Source organism: Mus caroli, chromosome 17 (genome assembly GCF_900094665.2).
Source record: "Mus caroli chromosome 17, CAROLI_EIJ_v1.1, whole genome shotgun sequence".
Lineage (NCBI taxonomy): Eukaryota > Metazoa > Chordata > Mammalia > Rodentia > Muridae > Mus > Mus caroli.
The window spans coordinates 66,163,667-66,188,429 of NC_034586.1; the positions used below are offsets into that span (position 1 = coordinate 66,163,667).

Below are 24,763 nucleotides of genomic sequence, written 5' to 3' on the forward strand. Positions count from 1 at the left end.
AAAGAGAGGCCCATTGGACTTGCCAACTTTATATGCCCCAGTACAGGGGAATGCCAGGGCCAAGGGGTGGGGGTGGGTGGGTGGGGGACTGGGCGTGGGGAGTGTATTGGGGACTTTTTGGATAGCATTGGAAATGTAATTGAGGAAATTACCTAATAAAATAAAAAGAAAAAAAAAAGAAAGAGAATGGATGGATGGATGAATGAATGAATGAATGAATGAATGTCTCAGAAATCCCTAGATGGCTAGATCCAGGATGGTTACGTCTTTTACACACAGTATTCACTATTTGCATATAGCCCATGCACATCCTACATACACCTTAAATCACCTACAGATTATATATAGTATCCAATACAATGTAAATGCTATGTAATCATGACATGAAAAAGCGTCTGTAAATGTTGAGTCCAGACATGTAACCATCTTCATGCTCACTATATAGCACTGTCAACAAAAACTATGATTCATAGATTATTTTTTCTTTCTCAGTTTTCATGGGTGTGATGTGTATATACATGTTTACACGTAGGGAACCTGTGGGAAGAAATGTACATGGTTGCACATGCATGTGGAAGCCCAAGGTCGTTGCTAGATACATCTTTGGATGCTTTTCCTACATGACCCACAGAAGCAAGGCATCTTAGTCAGACTCAGAGCTCAGAGATGTTGCTACTTGGGCTAGCCAGTGTGATGTGGAGGGCTCGTCTATGTCTTCTGAGGCTGGACTTGCATGTCTTCACCATGATCCCCTTAAAATTTTGCATGTGTTCTGGGCATCTGAGCTTCCACACTCAGGCTTGCATAGTAAGCACTTCATTTACTGAGCCATCTCCACAGCCTTCTACTGTTATTTCTGATCTAAAGCTGGTTCAGTCTACAGAGGTAGAACTCAAAGGTATAGAAGTCGTGTGTGTGTGTGTGTGTGTGTGTGTGTGTGTGTGTGTGTGTGTGTGTGCAAGCCATAGCACCCACAGACATGTGTTGCCCTCTAAAGAGTGGGAGTTAAGTAAAATATATCTATGTGATTTATTTCCTCCTAAAGAATGCTATGCTGAGTATGCTCGAGTAAATCTCATAAATCTAAGGAAGTAAAACAAATCCAGGTGATGCAGGATTGCGGCAGAGGTATGATGTTCATTACTAATATAGCTTTTGATTGGTTGTTGCCACAGGGCTGGCCAAGAGAACCGTACATCAGATGATGTGTGCATGGCGATGCAGAGAGTCAGCGGTTCACCTTGGATTAACATCTCCCTGTGTGTGTATGGCCATGAGATGTCAGAACCCCTTGAGCTTTCTTAGTCCCTTCCTGACACATACTCAAACCCTTGCTGAAGAAACCAAACCGTATTTGAAGTTTTATTTTTACTTGTTTCCTGCTGTTTGTATCGTTCATACATGCACACAAGCAAGCAAGCGCACATGCTCGCGCGTACACACACATGCACACACATTGCACATGTATGATCTCTTTATACCATTTTGGTTTCTGTTGCTACTGCATATTGTACATTCTTCCTTGCACATCTGATAATTTGGAGCTAGGAAACCCAAATGAGAGAATATATAGCCTTTGCCTTTCGGGTTCTGTGTTACCTCACTAGATCTATCCTTTTACCTGAAAATTTCATGACCTCTCCTTAGAATAAGTTGAAACTTTCCACTTTAGGAAGTCTCCGCTGTTTTACATTTAACTTGATTGTGTTTGTGCTACTTTTTTGTTTACAAAAATAAAAGTTGAAATTTATGGTAAGTGTATTTTCAGAAATACTATTTTATATCACTTTACTGCTGGTTTAAGTAATAATTTATTGGATTTAGTTTTAGTCTTGAAGATACAAAATGGAATTTAATGAGAAATAGCCTCAGCTTAAGGAAATACCAAACAACAGCAGAAAGACATTTGTTCCATTTGTGAGTCATGAACAATGGGGATTAGCTGCTATGGTTTTACACAAACACGCACATGCACATGTGTGTGCATGCATACATATGTACATACGGTGGGAGGAGGTAAAAATAAAAGTTTTGGAAAGGCACACTTTTGCCCTGCAAGATGACAGGAAGGCATTGCTCTGCTGAGTAAAAGCATACATTAAGAGGTCAGGAATCAGAGGCTGGAGACTAATGGAAACAAGTGCTGTGTTCCTTTGTCTGCTGCCTTGTTTCCAATTCCCCCCCCCCCCAGATTGCTGCGGTCACTCATGAAGAACAAAATAAAGCACAGAGAAGCTTGACCATGTGTGGAGTCTAAATGCTGGCACTGGGTTTGGATCTAGCATCCTTGACATGATGGCCATGTTATACTCCTCAGAGCCCCAGCATCTCTTCCTCACTTTGAGCTGATTGTGACCCTCCCTGACCCACCGTGCTCATTTTTAGGCTCCTCTGAATATCTTCCTAGACTGTATTTCTGAATTGCACCCCTGAGACAACAGATTAGCACCATTGCGCACTGCTGCACTTCCTGGTTGTTGTGGCTGCATTTCTTCCAGAAGGAAGCTACTTCAGGTCACATTTTACCTGTCTTTCTTTCCTTCTTTGGAGATGTGAGGAATTGAAGGCACTGTAAAGCATTATTTGATTCTGTGTGGTTTTCTAAAAGACAGAAGTAGAATCGAATTGGAAAAAAAAAAATCTTTGTCTCAGCTTTCTCTCAGTTTTCATATATGGGCATAGACCATTGGGCAACCCATTATATAGAATTTTCTATGCCTTCCTGCTTTGCATTGTCTTTAAGATAATATAAAATACTGTGGTTAAAAGCATCATTTTAGATTTGTGGATAGTATTCCCAAATGCAGGACAAGATTCTTTGTTGTAAGAGTGATATCTTAGGGAAATCTTGATTGACTAGATTTGCCCTGCAGACCAACTGCTAAGTGTCTCAGAATTAAAACCTTGGGTCAGTCCTCTGCTTATAACCTGGGTGACCATGAAACTTCACTGGGTGTGAATGCCTCCATAATTGGGGCAGTTTGGACCAATTGTTCTGATTCTAATCTGTCTCAGTCTAAGAGTATTAGTTTCCAGGTATTTATTGCTAACTGAGTCCAGAACCCAAGTACATCTTTACTCTATATAGGGTCCCTGTATTGGGCATGTGGAGCAAACAACCATATCTAAGGATCAAGATTCCCTATTTGCATGATGAGAAGGAAACTTCTCAGGAAGTGCTTGTCACAAATGAGATGTGTCCTCTTCCTTATTCTCAACCCCAGCCCTGCATCATGTGACACAAGATGGGAAAACTAGGCTGATGCTCAAAGTTGTTGTGTGCCCACCTAATATCTAGAGCAGACAGAAGCAAAAAAGAAGCCAGGCTGATACATAGGAAATAGCTTTAGCTTATGGATTTCATATTCTCTCTTTTTTAATTTTTATTAGATATCTTCTTCATTTACATTTCAAATGCTATCCCAAAAGTCCCCTATCCCCCCCCCCCGCCGGGCTCCCCTACCCACTCACTCCCACTTCTTGGCCCTAACATTCCCCTGTACTGGGGGATATAAAGTTTGATAGACCAAGGGGCCTCTCTTCCCAATGATGGCCAAGTAGGCCATCTTCTGTTACATATGCAGCTAGAGACACGAGCTCTGGGGGTACTGATTAGTTCATATTGTTGTTCCACCTATAGGGTTGCAGACCCCTTCAGCTCTTGGATACTTTCCCTAGCTCCTCCACTGGGGGCCCTATATTCTCTAAAGCACACTTCTTTCATAAAATTTGAGAGAGGAAAGCCTCCCCTGGGTATAGTACACGGTGGACAGCATCCCAAAGCCAAAATAGTTGAAGCAACATACAAGGGTAAAAATTGAAATTTCTTTGAATCCCAAAAGAATTTGGTCTTCTCTGACAAAACCATCCAGGGCTTGAGCAGGTATGTATGCTCATTTTCTCACAAAGTTATCTAACTTTTTTTTTTGTCTAACAAATAAAAACTGTATTTGAAAAATTCTCTGTTTTCACTGACATCTGAGGATGTAAAGCTTTCATGGGTGTCCAGACTGATGCCTCTAGGGACAAAGTTAATGATTGCCCTGGGGATCGGTATGGGTTTTTCCATGGGAGTTCTGAGAGCAGGGTGTGTCACCTATGTGAGAATGCTTTTCAGTTTCAGTTTTCTCACTGACTCGATTCTTTGGCATATCATAAACCTATAGCTTACTCTCACTCTATATAGCACCTGGCACAATGTAAATGCTATGCAAATAGTTATAAGACTGTTGTTTAGGGAACTATGGCATAAAAATAAAAAAATAAATAAAAAACAAAAAACAAACAAAAAAAAAAAACAAACATGTGCAGCTGAGTATAGATACAACCATCCCAGCCCTAACCACACAGCACGTGTTCAGAACAAAATGCTTTGGATAGAAGCGTTTGATCTAAGGTCAGTTCAGTAGATAGATGTTCATCCTCTGAAGGGCCAGTGGAAACAGAATTGTTGAAGGTGGTTGGCCACAGACTCTGCAGCATGATACCTATGTGTATGTCTTGGGGGTTTTTCCTCTTTCTTGACTATCCTGAGAAATGAAGGCCCCTTTGATATTTGTTCAGGAGCAGAGCAAATGGGTGAGTGCACGCACGTCATCCACTCTTGCGCTGCATCTGTAGCCCGCACTTGTTCTTCCCCTGGAATTTCAAATACCAGCCAGCAGCATTAGGCCAGGGCACTTTGAATCAAAATATCAGTCCCTGAGTCTGTTCAAAGCATTCTGCTTCTAATATTCTGGAAAAATAAGAAAGAAAATGTGACTTTGTTTAAGGTGGGAAGAGGTGGCTGTGCTGAATGGCAAGCCCATGTGGTCTGTGGATTCTGCTCTGATGGTCGGTCAGCTCTGGGGTGATAAACCACACTGACATCTTGGGTAGTGTTCCCTTGTCTTGCCATCAGTAATTGTTTTATCTTCAATGACTGCATTTGAATTCTGCAAAAGCAGTTATTTTGGGAGTGTAGGGTAAAGCTAGACATGTTGTTTGTTTTGAATATTCTGCTTTTGCTCCTTAAGTATTTGCTTAAAGGGAAATCACAAATCTTTTAAACACCAATGGCTGCGAGAGAGGTGAGTCTTTTGTGTAAAATAGAGTCCAAACGTTAATGCTGTGAGCAGGCACAGCTGCCATCTTTCTTTCTTCTTCAGCTTTCTTCAGTGTAATTACACAAGGAAGCCATCATCAGCCTCAAATTTCTCAACTCACTGCATGAGTACTGATAGGTTTTATTTAATGATACTCTGTCCCCTGCCAGTCACTCTAGTGGCAGGCTCACTCATACAGAAGTCCAACTAAAGAGGCTTGGTTTGCACACTCACAATCTCAGAGGGGTGAAAGTAAGACAAACATAATGGAGAGGACTTTGAAGCTCCGCAGATACCTTCCTTCCCATGGGAGATTTCCAAGGCTCTCAAAGCAGTACACAGGATGCTTCCCCAGGAACAAAGTAGCTGCTCTAGTCCCTGGGAGGGAGTCTTTGCTTGACTGACATGCAGAGTCCTGTCTCGGTATATAATACTTTTGGTTCTAGTTGCCCCTAGGAGCCCACACAGAACTGTGCACCTGGAACAGAAAAGCTTTGGGACAGAGCCTGGAACATTACTGAGTGATGCCTCCAGCAGGCATCCAAAATTAACTGTGAAGGCTTAGAGGGACCTCAGAAATAATGGATGCTCTGGGCATAAAATTGTAGTAGGTCTCCTGTAAACCATGCAGCTCGTGATGGTCTTGAACTTGTTCTGTAGCTGAGGACCACCCTCATCTCCTAATCCTCCTGCCTGCACCACACCCAGCAAGTGCTGAGATTTTAGGCCTGCTTTGAGCTTGATGGCACCAGATAATTTTTTTTTATTTCATTCTGTCTAACAAATAAAGGCTGTATTTGAAATGCTCTGTTTTCACTGAAATCTGAGGATGCAAAGCTTTCATGGGTGTCCTGACTGATGTATCAAGTGAGAGCCTCAGTTCTTAGAGACTTGACAAGGTCTTGGCAAATTGGGGGATTTGCTATGGAGTCTGTATTAAATCTGTTGTATCTGGCATTGGTACTCAGAGATGGACTCCAGGGCAGAGATTGGGGCTTCTGTGGCTGAGCTCTACATTACTGCCCACTGTCTTTCCTCCAGGTGTCATGTTCCCCCCTGAAAGTCAAGTTCATAGACTAAGTGAACATGACAGATATCCTAGCTTGAAATGTTATATAAGCCATATCTGGAGAACCTTCTATAAGACAAAACCAAGTAATTTAAAATGCAAATATATGAAGACTTTAAAAGAGAAAGATATTGTCTCTGCTTCTCTGTGTGTCTTTGGCTACCCCTGCCCCTCTGTGGGTGTGTGTATGTGTATGTGTGTGTTTGTCGGGAGGGATCCATCTGTCTATCTGCCTGTCTGTGTTGTGTTTTCCTGGAAGCTGTATTTACAGTCCTTTTCACTTTTGTGTTTCTATGTAGTGCTACGTATTTTGGTTTAACTCTCACCCAAACCCTTTTAAATTTTACATTGATAAGTTCTTCACATGTTTTTTTTTTTAGACTCACATTGTTTCTGTTTATTCAAAAGTTTAACTGTTTAAATAATGAAATTAGTATAAACATTCTCATATAGAATCAAAATCATCCAGACATGAAATTAAAGGAATCAAATTTCAAAGTAAGCCTAAATATTAATTCATTATATAAAAAGTTAAGACAGGGAGATGTATAATTCTTAATACAACAGGACACTCCAAATATTTGCTTAAATTTTATATCCTTAATATAATTAAAAGAATATTCACATGGTTTTATAGTCTCTCTTGACTAGAAGTGGAGCGGAATCTGCTTGTCTCGTGTGTGAGTTTGTGTGTGTGTCTGTGTATGTGTATATGTGTGTGAGTTTATATGTGTTTGAGTGTGTATGTGTTTATGTGTGTGTATATGTGTATGTGTGTATTTGTACATGTGAGTGCATGTGTGTGTATGTGTTCATATATATTTATGTATGTGCATGTATGTGTATGTGTCTATGTGTATGTATGTATGTATGTGTGCATATGTGTGTATGTATGTGTGTATGTATGAGTGTCTGTGTGTCTGTCTGTGTGTGTGTGTTTACACACATATTATTGTACTCATATATTGCTCGTATTTGCTGACTCAGGATATATGGGTGCATCTTTCCCAACCACAGGGTTTAATTATTTTCTTCTTCATGGGAATCTGCTTGTAAGTAATTTATGCAGTAGAAATTCATTTTGAAGTCTTGTTTTATAGGCCACCTTTACTGTCAGAATCTGTTGGATGTAGGGGACATATTTTCACTACTTCCTACTGGGAAATCACCTAGAATTGATATCAAAACAGCCTTTTTCCTAATTTGAAGCCATTTTTCAGTAAAAATCCTGCTTAAGAACAAGGGTAACAGGCACGAGAAGGTAATGAGAACAAATGTCCCAAAGGCAGAAGAAAATAGTGTTTAGACATTAATGAAACATGATGCATAAACTGTGGGACAATCACTCACAACTGTCCCGCCCACCATGCTGGGATCAGGACTCCTTCTCATGTGCACAGAAGGAGTGACCTGGCAGCCCAGGTCTTTTGCTCTTTTAACCGCTCAGAGGAGGTGATAGCAGGGTGGTACCCAAAGCACAATTATGCTTGGCACAAATTATCAACACCAAGGTTGGTCTGCCTTCTCTCATGCAGCTGCTGTTGGTGAAGAGAAAGGACAATTTGGGAGTAAGGGAAAGAGCATTCCCACGCATCTGCAGACCCAGCTCTGCCCCCAGCCAAGATCAGCATCCATTAGGTTTACAGGTGCGAGTTGTTTAGTGCAGTGTTAGTTCTGTTCATTAATGAGGTGCAACAATGTCAAGTGGCCTGTCTGAATACGTGACTGGAGTACACAACATTAGGTACTGTTAGGTGTAATGTGGGTAACAGAATAGAACGGCAGAGGAAGAAGTGTTCCTCACTGCAGGCTGATATGGAGACGCTGAAACTGAGAAACAGATCTACTGTCCGTTATTATTGAAACCCTACTGGACTGACATGGTATAGGCTGTGCCTGCTGCTTTGCTGGGAAAGCCTTCTTTGTATAGACATTCATTTTCTTTTTCTTTGCTAGAACATTCAATCGAGTCAAGCCATTAATTTGATGGACTCTTTATTATCACTAAATATCTAGGTACACATTCGGTCTTTGCACACCCAAGACTTTTCCTTAATTCAACAAGACAGAATTTCACTAATGATCCACTCATTCAAAATCTCTATATTAAGTTCCTACTTTGTGCCAGACAGTGTCCTCTGCTATGTAAATAAGTGATGAAGGAAATATTCTAAAGCCTGTCTTCATCCATTCAATATTCTATAAAGAATATATAGTGAGGAATGACATATTATTACATGTACATCTGTATGCCATATACTTGTAAGTGAGAAAGAAAAAATTAAAGCAGGAGAGGGTGAATGGAATAGGTTAGGATTTCCATAGATGGGAAAGGGGTTGCACCTCTCACTGCGGAGGACGTCCCTACATAGCTGGTCTTAGATGCTCAACAATTTCTGGGTATGGACATGTCACAGGCTGAGATGGAACATGCAGAGTAAACGCTGTGTTTGGGCTGGAGGACTCATGAGTGTGAATGAAACCGAAGGGCTACCTCACATGTAGAGACAACATAGACTGTGATGAGTAATAAGGACAGCCATTTGAGATATTTATGAACAAAGTGACATAGTCTGGTTGACTTTCAAGGGATGGCTTCACTGTATTGAGGGTGACTACAAAGGAGAGAAAGTCAGAGGATGTTTATGAACTTGAAAATCATTTTTAAAACAATTAAATTAGAAATTTTGTAATATATATATGAGTTGCATTGAAAAAATATATTGCCTATTTTCTTTTGTTGATGACATTAACATAATAGATTAGAAACACAAAACTTAGTTATCATTATGACCTAATTACTGGATTTAATAATAAGGTATAAAATTCACACACACAAACACGTATATATAGAGAGAGATAAATCTTATTTCTGTACCATTATGTATGTGAAAGTATATAAAATATATTATACACTTTATATTTTTAAATAACATATTTTCACTATATTGACTACATATTCAAGAATATATACTCGGATGGATTTATTGCTCAACGTCATATTATTCATAATATGTGTATGTAGCATAAACCCTGAACGTATGTAATTCAAATAATTAATTAAACACAATATACTAAAACTCCTTAAGTTATTAATTGTCAAGGCCTACAATACAAATAAAGCATTAGGGTATGAAAATTGAAACATTACATTGCATAATCCTAACATAGTAAGTTGCTTTTAGAATGAAAATATTTAATGTATTTGAGTGACAAAAATACAATCATAAGATAATAAATTTGATTTAAATATTTTTGTTTAAATAAATGAGACATTTATCTGAATTCAATCCATATTAATCAAAATTAAGTAGAAATTCAGGTAGAAATGACAAGCCAGGAGCTGAATAGAGAGTACACAAGTCACCTGAAGCCCCCTTTGTATTTTCCCTCTCCTTCATTCATGTTAACAGTATCTAAATGTCTCAACTCTCCTCTTGAATTAGTCAACAAATTAAGCCATCTCTGTAAAGAAATGATGTAAGAGACAGTTATTTAAGGGAGAGAGCCATTTGCAAACCAGATGGCTAGGAAATACTTGAGAAGTCAAGAAAGTTTTCCTTTAGGATAGAGTAAGCCCTTGTTGAGTGAAATAAAATGCACACCAGACTCCAAGACATAAATACTGTAAAGAAATTGAAAATGTGGTCCCAGCTGCTGCCGTCTGTCCTCCATCTCACTGTGAAGGTGGTAATCTCCTTTGGGTTTGAGAGACATTGGTGTCTACTTAGCTCATTAGTGCAGAACTAAACCCAAGATAGACTTTGCAAGAGGCAGAGAGCTGTTTGTAGCATCATCAGATTTTAACATAAGCCAGTATTCTGGGAGACTCACAGGATTCTGGGACATTTTGGATAAGACATTTTATCTTATAGACCTTTTCTACTTTGAAATCTGATAGTATAATGAAATTGATTCGTCTCTCCTCCTCTCTGGTCTCTCATAGAGGGAGCAGCAAAGTAAAATGAGTTCACAAATGTCACTGAGTGTTTTAAAATAACTGCCATGTGGTTATCTAGAATGAGCCTCTTGCCTCACCCTTGTCTTTGCCACACTTGCTTTATTCTGTCATATACTGCAGGATTCTGTTTCCTGTTCCAAGTAATTTTCCTGAAGCTTAAAAATCCCCCAGAATCAAGGAGATATATGGCATAAAAGAGGTGTACACACAAGCACTCTACCCTTTCGATCTGAATTTGAACACAATGGTCTCTCCTGGCTACTCAGTCCCTGTGGAAGCTTGAACCTCTCTCTGATGGGAAAGCTGGTAGTGTGTTATCTGTTGAGCTTTCAGCACTTAGAAATTAGAACATATGTTATATTAAAGACAGATACAGTACCACTTCGTCCATGAGAATATTCCAAAGCTCTGAGTGTTTTAGAAAACATGCCCCACTTTTAAAACAAACAAAAGAAAATAAAGATTTTCAATGAAGAAAACCAAAAGACTATAAAATGGAAAACTGGTAATAGAGATTAACTACCAGTTATTATACACCAGGATGGAATGATTTTAAATAGTAGAAACATTTACTTTAAATTGAAAATGCATGCTCTGGAGTTATCCACATGAATATCAATGCATTCTGTTATCACATAAAATCATATACACAATTAGAGTTAATCTTGGTTCAAGAAATAATAAATAGAAAAATTTGTTTGACTTGCTCCAAATAACAGCTGCCATGATTTTCTCCAACAGAGGGTGAAAAATTATTTAGAATATGTTTTAGTATCTGTGCCAAGAATTTCACAAACCTGATTTTCTAGCTTGTTTATGTTGTTCTTACTAGCCAATATATGACATATGTCCTTGAGATACCTGAAGACATGGTTGGAAGGACAGGCAGACAGACAGACAGACAGGCAGATACACATGCAGAGACACAACCTTATAACAATTCTTTAGTTATAAGACAAAGTTCTACTGGGAGTGTTTCTTTCTAATCAAACAATGATGCTAAGTAGTTGTAAATTTTCAGGAGACGTACTTGAATCTTAGGGACCTGAAGCTCATAAGGTCCTATTATGATGATATACCGTGGAGGCATGCACAGAAGGCAGTGATGAACCAGAGCCCTGCCTTCAGGTCTTAGTATATACTGCAGCATATTGGTGTGATCGCAGTAATAAGAGCATCTTTGCATCCCATTGATATAAATGCTCCAAGTCTTGCTGAAATAACAACAAAGCCAAGTCTTACTTTAAAGGAAGCATAGCTCTTCCTGGCAATCTGATTCTGCTTAAGCAAGTTCTGACTTCCTGCTGTAAGGTCTGTGAATTGCACAGGGACTCTGGGCGATCCCTGTGCTGCTGTGTCCTGGCACTGGCTGCTCATTTTCTAATGTAGGGCTATTGCTTATGAGGAAAACTAGCATTGCTCATGCTAAGGCTGTAGAGATGTTGAAATATTGTTTTGTTGAATTAACAGCAGAGCAGTCGAGCTGCAGAAACAAGATTTCCTTTTTTTTTTTCTTGTAAAATCCCTTACTTCAGAAACGAAAGGTACTGAAGAATCATGTTATAACATAAGCTGCTGAAACAGGCCATATGCCTTTCTTGGGTTTTATGTCATTGTTTTAATACACTGTGAAGTATATAGTCACAGTTTGGCTACCCACAAAATGTTAGAACATCAAGGATAATTAGTATGGTAATATTGAGACTTTATAGATTTAGGAATTATAGTGTTATCTTCCAAGTATGTTTCTCCTCACCTATACATGTTTACACAACTTTTGATACTGAGGTAATATTTTGAGTTATTGCAGCTCTAGATATACATGGTACCATATAGCAACGATGGTGGGTTCTAGGTTGAACAATATAAAACTGCTAATATTAGATCACTCTAACCTGTAAAATAATTGTACATGGTTTAACCATACCGTACTCATACCAAGATATGAAGAAATTACTTGCTGAATTTTACAAACTATAGCAAAAGCATTACCAAGTTACCTGTTACCTTATGAGAACAGTTCTCTTAAAATAAAATTCTAGCTCCTTTTCCAGAACAAATGTCTGCTGGCCTTCCCCTTTTCTTCTTGCCTGGTATCTTAATGTTTCTGAAAATAATACTTGAAAGAGAATAAAGCAAAGATCAGTTTTTGCCTTTTCTCAAAGGAAACGTGAAAGAATATGAATGTCCTCTGCAGGAGAAAATCATTTTCTAGTTTTGAATTTATAACATCAAATCTAACCTGATCCCGTGAAATAGTGCGGTGTTTATAAATGTCCTTCATTCCAGATCTATATGGATATCTTTTTAGGAATTTCATGTGTGTAAGTGCAATAAGATACATTTCATCGTCAGTTCTTTCTATTCTCCCCTGAATCCTCTCTGATCAACGCTCCACCCCACACCCTATAAACCACATGTACCCCTTTTTCATAATAACACAAAGTCCAGTTTGTACTGACTGTACCCACGTGTGGAGCTATCTACTCGAGCCCGATCAACCTGTCAGGAGCCAAAGCAGGCGGAAAGAAAACTGACACCCCCTCCCCTAGAATCCATCACTAGTAATTAGCTCCTCAGATGGTGTGGGGAAAGTGAGCCTTCTAGAGTATGGCCTGGCTTTATCTCTCACAGGTCTTGTGTAGGCAGCCATGTTGCTTTGCCTTTATTAGTGCAGTGGTGCTGCTGTCCAGAAGATGCTGTTCATTCTGCTCTGGCATTTACAGTATTGCTGAGCCCTCTTCCTGATGTTCCCTGAGCCTGGGTGGGCTGTAACGTAGATGTCCCATTTGTGACTGAGCAGCCCTCTGACACTCACTCTCCTCCTGCTGACTACTTGTGAGTTTCTGTATTAACCACCATCAAATACACGAAGAGACTTCTCAGATGAGTTATGGGAGCTTCACTAAGCGGTGGGTATGGATGATGGGAGATGAACTTAGAGGGCAAGTTGGTGCTATGCCCATTTAACAAGATAAATCTTGATAGTGACTCAGGTGGATGATATTTGTATAACCCACCCTGAAGAATTATCTACGGTTTTCCTAAACAAAGAATTGGGGTGTGTTTTAGTGTTATTGAAGGATACTTTCTTCAAAATAAAACAGAACCGTAAAATACTGAAACCATTAAGGATAAAGAAAATGCTATAAGGTATACCTATCTGTCACCTTAATTTTTTTGTGAGATAGAAATCACAATGTATCCCTTCTTTACATAATAGCAAGTGGAAAACCTGATAAATAACTGCAAAGGAGAGTTTGGTTTAAGAAACTCTACAATATGCAGATACTCCAACAAATGTTATTATATATATAAAGGTTATTATATATATAAATTATATATGTATAATTTAGATAGATAGATAGATTTCATTTGTTAGTTACAGAGGAATTTTAAGAAGTATTTTAAAGAACTCACAAAAGAATATCTTTGGCTAGTCAATATTCCATCAAAACTATTGCCTGGATAGTATTCCAAAATATCCACGAACTTACCAATGTGTAGAAATGTAGTAGCAGCTCCCCAAAATGAGTATTTTTAAACATAAAATAAAAGGAAATTAAGTCCCATTTTTTATTGGTACCGTCACAAATCTTAAAACAAGTACTGCTGAATTTTGCATTTTTATTTGTTTTATATTGATGCTAAATGATTTCATTTTCTTCATTCTTCCACTTAACAAAGATAGATCTCTTTGCAGGCTCTGAATAATTTGTCATGCATTTGCATTTTGTATGAAACCGTTGTTTCTCAGAGCTGTCTGCCGAGCTGACGCTGTGTATGTTAATTTTAGCTATGGATTTACAGTCAGAATTCATCCTCCTCACCTACTGCAGAAGAAAAATTGCCTATGAAATCACTGATTGGTTCACGAGCTGGTACTCAAGTGTCCTGCCCCGAGTACATCAGCACCATCTGTGAACTTGCTAGAATGTGTTTGCTTGCAAACAAATACTTAATTTTGCAGTGCTTTACTCATTCTGGATACTACCTCCTTGTCTGATGTATAGTCAGGAAGATGATTCTCAGTTCTCAGCCATCTCTGAAGTACAACAGTTGTTTTATTTCCTAAACATGTAGTTCTCTCATTTTCATGTAAATGCTTGTCCAATTGTGCTGTTATTTCCTGTGCCGTTTGAGTTCTTTTCAGAAAATCCTTGCATAGACATATATCTTAAAGTGTTCGACAAATTTCTCTAGAAATTTTCCTCACCTAGATATTGTATAAAGGTCTTTGATAATTTTTAATTGACTCTTTTGAAGGACCATTCAAGAACTTGACCTTGTTCCATTTCTCTGCATACAAATATTTTTTAATTGAACCTTGCTTTATCTTTTTGAGAAGATATTTTTAAAATCTTTGTCAAATTAGATAATTTTTATCTTTGTAGATTTATATCTGAGTGTTCTGTTCCTTTGTTTGACATGTCTGTTTGGGGACTAGAACCATGTTATTTTTGTTACTGTTAATCTGGAGTACAATTTAGGAGTCTTTTGATCTTTCTGCTCAGGAATACTTCAGCTGTTCAGGACCTTTGTGCTTCCCTGTGAACTTTAGGATTGTTTCTAGTTCTCAAATGAGTAGTACTGGAATTTTAATGAGGGTTATGTTCAGTCTAGACGGTGTATTAGCTAATGTTCACAATAGTCACTCTGCCAATCTATAAATGTAGAATTATTCTGCTTTGTAAAATCTATTCAATGTCGTAAAACTTCACTAAAAAGATCTTTCACCTCTTTGGTCAGTCCTTACAAAGTTTTTGTTTTGTTTTTATTTTGTTTTTATTTTTAAATTATTGTGAGTGGTGTTTTTTTTCTAATTACTTTCCAGCGATTGCTGTTGAGAATGTTAAATGCTATGGCTACCATGGAAGTCAGTACAGAAGCTTCTCAGAAAAGAAAATTTGAATGACCATATGGCTCAGATGTACTACTCCTAGGTATGTATTTCAAGGAGCCTCAGTCAGTATATCATAGAGATGCTTAATAAAATGGAGACAGCCCAGATACCCATCAATAGATAAATAATGAGCAAAAGTTATATAGTTATACAAACAATGGGATTTAACTTAACCATGAGTAAAACCGAAACCACAGCATTTCCAAGACAATGACTGACACTGAAAATCACTTATTTAAAGTGTAGTAAAACAGACTCAAATATAATTGCCACTTTTTTTCAAATGCAGAACTTAGATATTACTCTATACATATTTGTGTTTATAGAGGGAACTGGACAAGAGACCATGGTGGGGGAATTTTAAGGGCATAGATAGTGAGGAAAAGGCTCCTCCAAAAAAGAGTATCTTGGAATAAGGGTGACACGGAGTCAGGAAGAGGTCTTTGAGGAGAATGGGACAAGAAAGAAAGAGAAGGGGTTGAGGATGGGGATCGGAACCAGGAAGGTAGCAACAGACAGACAGTCAAACCAACAAACTGGGTTTGAAAGTGCAGCACTATAGTCCTTTGCATGGTAACAAGAAATTATTAATAGGCATAAAAACGTAAATATAGGATCTCACCACAGACCTTACTGATTCAAAAACTCTGGGACTAAACATGACCCACTGTGTTCAGGATCCTTAAGTTCTCAGAGTTCTCTGAAAGGGCCTGCTAAGTTTCAAAACTTCTGAATTTCAGAAATGAATAACCAGTCTTGGATTGGAACCAGTTGGTTTGGTGAGAAAGTCGTAACCCAAATATGGGTAGCGTGGCATTGGCGATTAGTAAACCCAAGATGAGTTGCCTGAGCAAAACAAAGATGAGAGCTGAGGAAGGCATGTGCCATCCTCCCCTTTAGGACAAGTATCCATCTAGCGTGGCCCACAGAGGGCCAGTGACCTGTGGGCCTCATGTCACTCGGGTAAAAGGGCATTTACCCCTTGTGTTTCCCTTATTATCTGTCATCAGTGAGCCAAGTGAAACTGTGTAAATTCATATGATTTCATGAAAAAAAAAAAAAACATGGAGCTTATGAGCAGGGCAGCAATTGCCCTTTGAAGGAAAATGCAGAACTTCTGAAAATTTCTAATAAACCACCTTTCAGATCCTAATGTTCTTAGCAATTCAGTTCACATTAGGGGGGAAAAACACTATTTCATTGACTTGTAACTGGAAATCCCTTGTAGGCCTAATTATGTAACTCATTTAATATAATATGTGCTATATTGTATGTGTTATATTTTCTCGTTAATCACACATACATAGAGAATCAATTGGCATAGTTTCTTTATGTCTCTATTCATTCTGTCTGGTTTTATAAGTATTGCTGTGCCAGAAAAATCTTAATTTTAAGAGATTTGTTAGTAGTGGAATATTGATATTAGGAACATATTTCTGAAGAACTTGCACTTGGGATTCTATATTCTTTTCAATTCTTAGTTCCTTGAGCAAATATGTTTATTTACTTATGTGTTATCTGGTGGTAAATTTGATACAGCCAAGGCTCATTTACACTAAAAAGAATGGCAACAAAATTTTTTTCTCAAGTCCAGATGGAATAAACTACATTGTAACATCCTTAAGGAAAACAATACATGAGAAAACTACACATATTTCTCACTGAAAAATCATAAAAACACTGTATGATCAAAATAAACAACAGATTTTCCAAGATGACCTTGCCTGTTGAAAACAAGCCAGGGGATAACTAGTTTAATTTTCAGGAAAGGTGTCTTAGCTGAGAATCTTCAACATGAGTGAAGCGGAAGAAGAGGAAACGTGTCTTTAGAGGGCAAATTTGACATGCTTGAAGGACTAAGAAGATGAAAGAAGGGTTTGGATAAATAATGTATGCAACACATATAAACGATATGAGAGGAAATAGTGCAAGGATCTGTGGAGCATCACATGACCGAAAATTATGTTCCCAAAGTCAAACCAACTCCATTGACCCACACTTGAGGGACCGAACGATCTTACTCTTTAACCTTCTAAAATAAGAAATATTTGGGACTCTGTGACTGACAATATCCAAGGACATGCTCATTTGTAAGGAGGGCTGTGAAGTTTGGTTTCACATAGAAGACACTCTGCTTCGTATCTGATGATTTGAGGAAACGGGTGTTGAGATGCTATACTTCTGGTTAGGGCTATTAGGGCCTTTCACTCATTCACACCACATCAATATGGGGTAAGGTTAGTTTTTAAAGTTAAGTTTTAGCAAATATTTAAATGGAAATAGGATTACATAATTTCCCCTTCCCTTTTTTCCCTCCAAGCCTCCTATGTATCCCCTTCTGATTACATCTTGAAATCATGACTTCTTCTTCTTCAGTTGTTGCTGGTGTGTGTGTGTGTGTGTGTGTGTGTGTGTGTGTGTGTGTGGTGTCCCTAGCATATATCATATATTCATATATATGACTAAATATATAGATTTGATATAAATAAAATCTGTTCAGTTTGTTTAATGTTTTGTAGGTATATGATTTTATGGGTGTTGTGATATTGGCTAGCCATAGAGGAGGCTCATCACTGGAGACCATCATTATTTCAACTCTCATAAGTCCTTTGGTCCTTGGTTGCCTGTAGTCCTTTGTCTATGGGTAGACCCTGTGAGAGCACCTGATTCCATGTCAGCATGTCTATTGGTGGTGAGTCCTTCAGGCAATCAGGTTGGCTGGGTACAATAATAAAGCAGCTACACAGTTGGGTCACTGAACCCACAAGGAGACCAGAAGAGATGGATTTTTATGATATTTTTCAGGGATGTTCTGATCAAGCTCATATGACAAGCTGCATGTCTCAGCAGGAGAAATAGTTTATAGTACTTTGGGGTCTAACATTTCTTTTTCTTTCTTTCTTTCTTTCTTTATTTATTTATTTTAATAAAGGACAACATTTAATTGGGCTGGCTTTCAGGTTCAGAGGTTCAGTCCATTATCATCAAGGTGGGAGAAGGCCAGCATCTAGGCAGGCATGATGCAGGCAGAGCTGAGAGTTCTACATCTTCATCTGAAGGTTGCTAGTGGAAGATGACGACCAGGCAGCTAGGAATAGAGTCCTTTTTTTTTTTTTCAATTTTCAATTTTTTTATTAGATATTTTCTTCCTTTACACTAACATTTCTAAATGAAGGAATTTTGTTTTCTTTTTCTTTAAAACAAAATCTCAATTGTTTGGTTTTACCAATGAAGACTCCGGGAGCCAGATGCTGGGGTGGAAGCCTGTTAGCTCAGAGAAGCAGAGAAATCACCCAGCTGACCTTCCTCCTGACATCCCACCAGAATCCCCTCTCAATGTCTCAAAAACTTCCTCACACTGAATGTCCCTCCCTTCTACTTCCTGTGTGTCTCTCTATCTGTCCCCCTGACTCCCTCTTACTCTCTATGGTTTGTTTCCTATGTTCACTTCCTATCAGCTGGTTGCTTGCTCTGCCTCCTGACCTAAGATTTACTTTATGTTATCCTGCAAACCATATTCAATCCAGAGGGCTCTTGAATTAAAGATGTATGCTAAGGCTGATCCACACCAAAACTAAAATTCCAGTTAATAACACAATCTCTGGGTTCATAGTCTTAACTTCAGAGGTACTATACAATATTCTGTGGCATCTATAGCATCCTCCAAAGCTGTGTAGTCCATAGCATTGGCTGTTGCTGCCCTCTATCTTTTCAGTGATAAAATCAACCAAAAATCATCTCAGCTATGTTCATGAAAATAATAAGGGAAGGTCGACATTTCCATTCATTCCTACTCTTTCAGAGTTAAAGAGTTGTCATCCAATAATTGGGTTCATCTCACAAATGGGCTCTATTGAAAAGTACCACCATGTGATTTAGATGCAGAGAACCTAAGGGTTACTTTTGTGAGATCATTACTTGAAAAAGTACCTGTTTCTAGCATTTGTAGAATTAAATACCTCATTGTCACCTCATTGGCTTTTATAGCCTGAAAAGATAACCATTGAATTATTTGATTAGAGCTAACAAAGACAATAGTACTATAAATATATAATCCCTCATTACCTTCTATCATTCCTGTTAATTTTTATGCAGTGAGCCTCCTTAGTACATAATGCATTGTTTTCAAGGAAGTATACCAAAATTAATTCTAAAAGGAGGGATAATATTTCTCAAAACTTCACGTGTGTATTTGCACAATTTTAAGATATTCCAATTCTAAGATGTCTTCCCTGCTTCTATTTAATTAGAGAAAAAAGCTCTTCATCAAAACATTGTCAAGAAGTTGTCAAATTGATTTACCAAGTTAGATTTGTTCTTTTGCATGATCTAAATGACTTCAATCTCAATCTTTTAAATGTTTCTTTAAAGGAACCTAAAATTGATCTTCTGTGTTGAATACTAAGAAATGGTCTGTGATGTCTCTCCATAGACTTGGGGTGTAAATGGGGAGGGGTTTCTCCTAAGAACCTTCAAAGGTATTATCTCATTTAACTCATGATCCTTTGAAGAAAGTGGACCCTCTCATTCACATATAATGAGAATTGCTTCACAGACCAGGGTATATAAACCATCACAGCCAAGCCTTGCATGACATGTGGCATCTGGAAACGGTTTTCACAGGTGGAATATACAAATGAGCTTTTCGATTTTGTGTGTGTAACAAGATTGCCTCATAATATCTCCATTATACCATTAGAAACTCATAGTGATTCATCTGGCACTAGGCATGATCGGTGATATAAAATAATTGCAAAGTGATTCATGTCACCATAACTTAGTTTTAATTTGTGCTATCACTAGAGCCATTTGCCCATGGTGAATGTCAATCAACTTGTAACATGAGCACCAGGTGTTCCTCTTCTTTCCCTCAAAACTGTTACAAATAAACACCAACTGTGGGTGTCATGTGCAGATGAGGACTCTTTCCGAATGTGCTTGGGAAAGTACCAAGTCTATAGAAAAGACTTGCAAAGTGTGTGTCCTGTTGGGCTTTTCCTCAGTGATGCAAGCTAGCATCAACTAAGAAGAGGGGACATCAATTAAGGAAATGCCTCTATCAAATGGTCTCTAGGCAAAGGTTCAGGGGCATTTTCTCGATGGATGATTGAGGTAGAGGGCACAGCAGCTCTCCAAACAGCTATACCAGAGAAGGTGGCCTGAGTGTGTAAGAAAGAACCTGGGAAAGCTAAGATGGAGCAAACCAGTAAGCAGCATTCCTCCATGACCTCTGCTTCAGGTCCTTCCTCTTAGGTTCCTGCTTAAGTTCATGGCTTGATTTTCCTCAGTGATGAACTATGGTGTGGAAAACCATCTCCTCCCCCAAGTTGCTGTTCCTTATGGTGCTTTTTCGCAGTAATAGGAAGTAAATTAAGCCAGTGCTCAGACAAGACAGGACACAGAAAGCTCTCAGGGTGTGAACACCTGCCCTTGGATGCTATAGGAGCCTCTTCCTCTCTTCCCCAGAGTAAGCCATTGACTCCAGCCTTGTAGACTTTGGTTTTTCCATTTAATTCTAATTCCTACCAGAAGAAGCTTCCAGGAACTCATTAGTATGTCAGTATTTAAAATCTCACTAAGATTATATCTGTTGAAAGAGAATATCCTCTTCTCAAGAGTTGGGCATCCTATAGAGAAGGGAAAGGAGTATTTTAAATAAACAAAACAAGAAAACAAATATCTACTATGGTGTTTTGAGAAATGATAACTTAGGAACTTCTTCCTAAGTCCTGTGGGTTTGTATCACACACATATACATGCTGCAAAAGTGGACACACACACACACACACACACACACACACACACACACACTGGTTTTGATGGGGTAAAGAGAGAAACAGGGCTCGGAAATGCACAGAGATTAGAGATGACAGTGTAACTTGCTTGGGACATCAACTGACTGGAGAATGCTGTGTTAGAATTGTGGCCAGCCAGGCTTTTCAGATGTCACCTGTTAATGACCACAGCAGCTGGAGATGTCACCTGTTAATGAGATAGAAACCATAGCAGCTGGAGTACTGCAGCACACCCCAAGAGACTAACAACCAAATGGCAGTAAGTAGGCCATTATGAGGCCTCTTCCCTGACAGGCAAGCCCATAATGAATAAGGGACATGTGCTGGGGTTAGCAGACTCTATTTCCTCCTCTTGTCACTCACTATAATGTCACCCTTTACCACAGAGGACAGGTGGATAGAAAGATCTAACAAAATGTTCAGAAGAAATGTGAAATTTAGAAATTGGGAATTACCACAAAACACGATCCAGTATAATTTAATTTTATATCATTAAAGTATATTATGCAGGCTGGAGAGATGGCTCAGCTGTTGAGAGCACTGAGTGGTGTTCCAGAGGTCCTGAGTTCAATCCCCAGCAACCACATGGTGGCTCACAACCATCTGTAATGAGATCTGGTGCCCTCTTCTGCTGTTTCTGAAGACAGTGACAGTGTACTTACATACATAAATAAATCTAAAAAACAAAACAAAACAAAACCTCTCTCCTAAGAGAACAAGAGAAAGCATTATAAAATAAATAAGGTATATTATGTACAGGATAAAATTTAACTAGTCTATCTATAAATATAAAATTAAACTTATAATATTATAGTCCTCTAGTTGGCTACCGTTACCATTTAATGTGGACATTGCTTTTATTCCAGAAGATGTTTCCACCACAGTTTCCAAGCAGCCTCTCGTGAATTGGAGCTCACCATCTCAACTGCAGAGCTGGCCAGAAAACCCCCAATCCTCTTGTGTCTGTCACCAGCCCTAGCATTGGCATTCCTGACATGCTTCACATAAAGCTTTCGTGTGGTTTTGGGAAATTCAAACTCAGGTCCTTGTGTAAACAAGTACTTTATTCACTGAGCAATGAGCCATCTTCTCAGCCACTTGTGTGTGTGTGTGTGTGGGTGTGTTTAATGTAGTTATAAACCAAATTTTGACATTTGTTATAAAGTTTCTGATGGTCTATGTAAGAGAGGAGCAAGCAAGTTTCCAAAAGCAGTGGAAAATGTGTTAAGAGGTATAGTTTTGTACTATAGCAGATGAGGAAAGAGCCCTGTGATGCATACAGGTACCAGCTACTGCATCATGATTGACAGTGACTTTATAACATAATCCAAAGAACATTACCATCTTCCTACCTAGAGACTGTCTCGCCTGGTTCCCACTCATACAGGTGAAGAATCTATGAGACAAATCTATGAGTGAGCTATAGTCACGTCAGGCTTAGAGCTTTCCACTACCCTCTCACAAAGCATACTTTTACGAACAAGTTTTTAAAAGCAAAGTAGTCATTGTAGAGAAAAGGTCATTGATCAGCACCTATTCTGTACATATATTTAATCTCTATCTATTACTTTATTTTTGTGCTGATGGACAAAATCCTCTAGGGATACTATCTGTAGATTGAATTTTATCTGCTTCCAGTTCCTCTTCAGCATCACATAGTACTGGAACTAAAGGTCACACAATACTTCCCAGAATATGTGAGAGGAAAGAGTATAATCGAGGATACTTTGCCTGTATTTGGACTGGATGCCTGGCTTCTGTGAATGCACAGCGCTGAGTATAATCATTATTTACATTTATAAATAATCAATCCACAGAGCAGAACATAAAATCATCAGAGGCCGAGATGAAGACTGGTGCTATCACCAGAGGCAGTAGATGAATCTGTGTGTTTCATTCTAGGTTGAAAGAGTTTCTAGTGCAGGATCTACAATCCTGTTTCCCATGGATTTGTATCAAGGATCATAGCTTCAAATATTCCTTGGTCATGAAGTGAGCTCATATTTAGTAAAATCCTCATAATATTTCCCTCGTTGGGGCTTCCTCCATCCCAATACAAAGATATTTAATTGCCTTCAGCAGTATCCCCTAGGAACTTCAATAGTGATTGCTTAGTCTTGACTAATACTACAGAGTTTCATAGTCAGACTCTACCTAGATCAGGAGAAGGAAGAGCCACAGAGTATGTCATTTCCAGTGACAGCAGAATGTTGGTCTCCCATGCTAAGTCATGCAGCAGCACATATGTGCCTCCCCCAATATAAAATAAATAGAAATGTAAAAAGAAAGAAACAATTGTTAACTATTCTATGCATGTTTAATGGAAATGGTGGAAATGTGAAAAAACAAATTGTATTTAATGTTCTAGAGGTTAGCAGGGGTGTATGTCTCAGATGTTTACAGTACAGCCAGTAAAATAAATATATAGATAACTTTGCTTTCATTTATGTAATAAGAACTATCCCTTCTAAAATAAATACCAATGTTCAACATGAGAGTTAAACATACTGTATTAAAGCATTAAGACAACTCATTTAAGAGGTGGAAATGCAAATGTTTCAAGGGTCTGAGCTCTGACATATTGCCTGAATCAAGGAGCCCCTTTTGCCTAACAGTTGACAACGGCTCTCATGTGTTCCACTAGCTCAAGAGAAGACAAATCCCTGAACATACTGAGGAAGAGAAGGCCTTACTGTATGTCACCAGGCTGTATTTTTGCTATGTCCCTGGGATCCCTCCAACATATACATTCTCCTAGAATGTCCAATGAAGACAGTGTTAAATGGCCAACTTGGTTTAGTTTTGGACTTCTAATGAAGTCTGCCTCTGCATTATTTCCAGTCTATATGTGACAGCCTTTTTATGTGTTACTAATGGAACCCCCCACAAAATCCCATGGCAGGAAGTATTTATTTCTAGTGTGCAATCTTAGGTAACAGACTTGGTGTCTTACCTAACTCTAACTCTTGGCTGATGAAAGATCTCAGCCTAGGAAACACCCTAAAATACATAACTGTATTTAATGAACAGTATCCAAGGAAATCCTCACGTTTTACTGCAGAAAAAAATGAAATATAAAAATGTGTAAGACTATAGTTCATGCTGATACATGTAACTTTGATTTGTTCTTCAGATCTCAGAATAGTAAAGGCATTTGATGAATTCAGACGAGTAGAAAACATTGTTTGCCAAGATAAAGAGAGAACCAATGGGCCTTTCTCCTACAGAAGTTGCTTTACTGGATTTTATGAAAAAAAAATTAAGCCAATCCTCATTAAAATAAAATAGTATAAGTTTTTAAAAGGAAAATAAAGATAGAACCAATGTCTGTTGTGTGCATTATTGCACAGTGCTAAGAACCATCTCTCAGCAGCTTCAGAAAGAGACTCTGATCATGGCATGGATGATAGTTCCACACACAGAGCAGCTGTTATTTCATGGTAAAACAAAATCAATCTGCCCTCCATGGTGCACATGGTATTATCTCAAGCTCCCATCAGGAATCACCCAACCATTGGTCACCGCCACCTGTCTGCTTACAACTAGAAATTCCTGAGGCTGCAGTTCTCTGCTTCCTCCTCTTCTCTTTCCATGGGGAGCTGTCATAGACAGTAATTTCCGAATTGTGCCCTGTCCCTCTCAGCTTATGCCAGCAACAATTACATGTGGCATTCTTCGAACCTTACTACTACCCAACAAGTTCTATATGTGTCACTTTGAGTTGGCCAAAAGTCATCCTGATATAATCCTCTCTTATTTTTATTATTGTCTTTCTCAAATAAAGCAGGAAATCCTAATTAATTGGGTTTGTTAAAATTCAAATATACAGCATTTTTCTGGATAAGTTTATCTCCTGTCTGACAGTACTCAACATGCCCTGATCTAATACTAAATCCAATAAAGAGCTCATATGTGATTGTGAAGGCTTCAGAAGCAACAGAGCTTCTTGGA

The 24,763-nt window shown here is 38.5% G+C and overlaps 1 protein-coding gene across 6 annotated transcripts in view; it reads left to right on the top strand.

Moving 5' to 3' along the window:
• Nucleotides 1–24,763, top strand: part of Dlgap1 (DLG associated protein 1) — an 826,285-nt gene that overhangs the window by 205,480 nt on the left and 596,042 nt on the right. For 2 of the 6 annotated variants that reach the window (XM_021186023.2, XM_029471241.1), the window contains exon 3: nucleotides 14,949–15,057. The exons of the other annotated variants lie outside the window; for them this stretch is intronic. The gene's annotated coding sequence lies outside the window, so the exon portion shown is untranslated. The remainder of the gene's footprint in view (nucleotides 1–14,948; nucleotides 15,058–24,763) is intronic. 6 annotated transcript variants of the gene reach the window in all.